The 4,775-nt window shown below is 39.4% G+C and overlaps 1 long non-coding RNA gene across 1 annotated transcript; it reads right to left on the reverse strand.

The window, feature by feature from the left end:
- Positions 1-663: 663 nt before the first annotated feature.
- LOC149139263 (uncharacterized) lies at positions 664-1,174 on the reverse strand. Its single transcript, XR_016264806.1, has 2 exons — positions 968-1,174; positions 664-763 (listed from the first exon to the last, which is right to left on the reverse strand). It is a non-coding gene; the product is annotated as an uncharacterized LOC149139263 (long non-coding RNA).
- Positions 1,175-4,775: the final 3,601 nt, after the last annotated feature.

The raw sequence follows: 4,775 nt of genomic DNA on the forward strand, positions 1-4,775 counted from the left end.
CCAAAAAGTTAAAACATATGTCGAGAAAAACATCATTATTATGAATACGTGAATGTCAAAATCATTCACTATCAACTAACTCACCTTGAACATTAAAAAAATATTTTGTTTATGACAGGAACAGTCCCGTAAATCTGAACTGATTTGTTCATAGTGGTCTCTGAATTTAAAGTAACACCGCCACCGTCCTAAATTTTAAGACATCCCATACAAAAATGCTAAATTTTAAGACATCTATACACGACATAATTAACATAAAACTACAGTTATTCTTATTCCTTGATAAGATCAGGAGACAGAGATTATTATGAATACAAAACGACATTCACTGTCAACTAACCCAGCATGAGAATGAACAACAATCCTTTGGTTTGGCCCCACTGTAATGGAAAGTGCTCTAGTGCGTAAAAGCTATACAAATATGCATTAACAACCCAACCATCATAAACTCCACAGCAGAAGCCTGGATGGCACATACGAGACGTTTACACAATCTCCTTTTCCTATCAATTTTTAACATGTCTTCCTGTTCAGTCGGTCTGTACCAGTGTTCCTCTTCTTTGTCTCCGGCCATCTCATATCACAATACCGACAACCTCTGTTGGCGTTCGGATCCCTCATCAGCGTCGCTGATCCTCGTAGAGTCCGTGTCTGATTGGGATCTAGCTGCCTCCTTGTGAAACTGAAGTGGTGCGACCTCTAGAATCCCTCATCCACTGGACAGAGTGTCTGTCTTGAAAGTCACATCAACGAATCTGCAGGGCTATAGATGGAGAGGAGTAAACCACACAATAAAATAATCAATTTGAGATTATCACAATTTCATGAACAAGTTATATGATTAAATTCACTCAAAAGCGCCAAGAAAAGATAGGTTAATCTCAAACATGAATGACTAACAATTTATAAATTAAAATTCTAACCTGACTGACACTTCCTTCTTAAATTTAAATCGTACATAAACTACCTGAAACTAAAAACTTTTGAATGTAACTTGCCGTAATTATCTCCAACATCTCTCTTCCTCCGCTGGAAGATCCTCGAGTTGCGCCAAATGACAGAGTCACACTCTAATCTCCATGGACTGACTGTCACACTCTAATCTACATGGACTCAGAAGGATCACCGACGATGATGAGGGAAGCGAATTGCAACCGTGATTGTTGAATATGGTGATATGAGTGAACGAGAGACAAAGAAGAGCAGGAGAACAATGTACAGAGACTATCTCACCGTTGATATATATAGAGAAGAGAAAAACCTCTATCAATTTTCCTCTTCGTAGATTTCGGGTGGCATTTCATACGTACCGATGACAAGCACCGCCTCACTAACGGACTAACCTTAACTTTTCAGTAAGAGGCGGCACAGCGATATTCAATTAATATCAATAAATAATATTTAGTCAGAAGGCGGCCACATGCGCATCTTATGGAAATCAAATATTAGGCGCATCTTTTTTCGTGGGATTGAACGAATAAACAGTGTTGAGCAGAAAGGCAGTCGCAGCGGTATAAAATACTGCCCATAGATTTTAAGATATTTTAGTAATAAAACTTCTTGTGATGGTCAAGATATGATATGACATGACAGAGGATAAGTGATCCAGGAGCATCTGGTTAACAGGGCAGTGGTTTCCGAAAAGGATAGAGAACATAGTTCCTTGGATGGACAGTAGATCTGTCTTTATTTTTTTTATTTTACTTTATTTTTTAAATTGCCTAAAAATATTGTTATGACTTTTAATTTTAATTAGGAGCAGTAGTGATTAGGTAGAATTCTTTGTTTCCCAAACAGCTGTATTACGGTTGTGAATGCATGTAAAACAGAATGTACTAACTAGCTATGGAAAAGCCCGTATATGAAATAACTGATATAACCAACAACACAACTAACAGTCGACTTTGTATGAAAAAGAACAGAGATAATAATAAAAATTGCGCTAGTAGATTATTATACAAAGACTGTTGAACGTGTTGCTACAGGTTCCGAGCCCAGAGGGAAGAATAACCCAGTTGGACGACAAGCAACAGCACAAGTCCATATAACCAGATCATTAAAGAAAGACCTCGTAACAGGTATGTAGGAAATACAACACAAGTCTTAACTACTCATCAAAATTAAATTCATATGAATACATTGCACAGTCGGCCAAAAACATTTCAATATAAGTTTTTACATACTGTCCGAAATAGAGGACTGAACTAAAACCACAGTCGTGAGACATTAACCTCTACAGTAAACAAGAAACCAACTTTCCGCAAGACTCAGAATCATAACCCACGTCGTGCCCAGCGGCTAAAGAAGAGTTAAGTACAGACAGAGAGCAGCCTAAGGCCAGTAACCAAGTTCAGTAAGTAAAGTTGAAACACCCCTAAAAGCAAGCTACCAAACATCATAGAAACTACCCGTGTTTGCTCGAATAGCTGAGAGCTCAAACACCGGAACCCTCGAACAGTCACACCTGCAAGAGCATGAACAGGAGTGGTTAGATCAAGCAACAACTTCAACCAAGTTAAAGAGAGCTTGAAAGGGACGAGCAAATAGAAGGAAATGGCACCCTACCTGTTCGGTGAACCATAGCCTTCAGCCGACCCCGAGAAGACCCCTGCTCACGAAGGAGCCACGACATCAGGTACAGGTAAAGGAGGATTGCAAAAATTCCGGCATAGAACCAAAAACTTACCGAATGAGTTTGCAGAGACCCCAACTGAGGACGCCGCCATCAGATTGCCAAAGACTGTGAAGAAAAGCTGAACCAGTGTTGGAACAAATAGCAAACATTACATAACCATCGTATAGCTTAAACCCTCACTGGAAGCAAACAACAACCACAGGGGCGGAAGCTTTTAACAGAGAAATTGAAATCACTCACAGGATACAAACAGCATACACAGAGACGGAGACCCTCGAAAGAAAAACGAAACCTCAAATCACAGTAGTATTCGACATGCAAGCCAAGGAATAGTGCCATGCAAAACTTACCAAAGTATTCATAAAACGCTGGAAGAGCAGAGTCATATCAGACCGGACACCAACGACCGAAGCCGAAAGGGTAACCAGGAGCCATAACCAGCAAACCATGTAAACAAGTTGCAGGAACCCACATCCAAAACAAACAAACCACCAAGTTACAGAGCTTGCAGAGCGAAAGACCAAGCGAAACAACGAGAATGAGATGAGCGCGAAGGAGTAAAAACCCCAAAACCTGAGCGGATTCGTGGGATCCCGAGGAGGGACAGGTGTTCAAAGGGCAGGTTATTAAGGTACAGACCTTCATAAAACAAAATCCATACGGCGCCGATTGCAAATCAACCAACATAAATATCCAACAAATCCACAATATTATTATATTCACTACGGTTGTTTACACCTCAGCACGTCAACGGTAGGACCACGTGGGCTGGCCCCATCAATAAGGATAGGAATAGGAAGACAAATCTGTAGTTGAAGACAGATCTCGCTTGCCTTTGCCATGGTCTGCCTCTTCATCTGGTCCTGATGATGAACCACACTTTTTGGTTCGAAATGCGTCAGCCGAAAAAATTCTCTCATGTGATTTCTACAAAAGACAAGAGCCACTGCGATTAAAGTTCATCACTTTGAATGGTCTCAGGTAAGGGTTTCCAAGTTATAGTTGTTAAACTTCGAAATTTTAGGTGTCCTAGACATTTTTCATGGTGTTGAATCCATTTCCACCATCAAAAACATGATTCAAGCACTGCCTCACAAGATTTTTTGAATTTTTTTTGCCCGGATTCCAGCGACTTTTAGCCGTTGGGCAATTCCTCCGCCTCGTTAGACGACTCCTCTCCTAAATGGAAGAGATCCCAACTCTATTCGAAGATAGTTATTACAGCTACGCATATAACATAAAAAAATATCCAACTCTATTCAAAGGTAGTTATTACAGCTACGCATATAACATAAAAAAAATATCCCACTCTATTCAAAGGATAGTTAGACTCCTCTCCTAAATGGAAGAGATCCAACTCTATTCAAAGATAGTTATTACGGCTACGCATATAACATAAAAAAAAAATATCCAACTCTATTCAAAGGATAGTTATTACAGCTACTCAGATAACAATGCTTTTATGTTTTGGAGAAACTTATAAAATACCGAGATAGTTATTATAGCTATGAAGATAACAATGCTTGTATGTATTGGAAAAACTGAGAGAAAAACTGAGAAAATACCAATACTAACAATCACTTTCTAAAAATCCAAGTTAAGAACACTAACGCTGTTATATTGCGAATTATTTCTTGGAAGCTAAACCATTATTACTTTAGATAGAAGAGTCCCTACTATTTGTTATCTCCTTCACTTCCATTGCCACAATCAATCTTCTAATGTGCTACATAAGATCCTAATAAAACCATTCTACTCCTAGAGTATGCCATGGAAGAGGAGGTTGACAACCTCTGCCCCTCCCTCCTCTCCTAGGACAATCGTGCTCATGGACCATGGTTGTTAGCTTGTGTTGTCATGAGTTTCCCCTTCCAACACTGACATCCTCCTCTTCATTCTCAACAATATTAATGGAATATTGAACAAGAAACTACTTATAGAGATAATATTTAACATCTCGATTCAACATTAAATGCCAATAGACTTTTATCCAACCCAAACATCTCATGCAGTGAATGAGATCTGTGGTGATGGTAGGAAGGGTTTGTTGCCATTATTCAATCATTAATGCACTCGATCTAGCTATCATGTAGGCCTTAAATACCTTTGGTAACCACTTCTACACTCGGATCTAGGGCTC

The sequence above is a fragment of the Pinus tabuliformis genome, chromosome X (assembly GCF_031772625.1).
Source record: "Pinus tabuliformis cultivar Carrire ecotype Pingquan chromosome X, CPIR1, whole genome shotgun sequence".
Lineage (NCBI taxonomy): Eukaryota > Viridiplantae > Streptophyta > Pinopsida > Pinales > Pinaceae > Pinus > Pinus tabuliformis.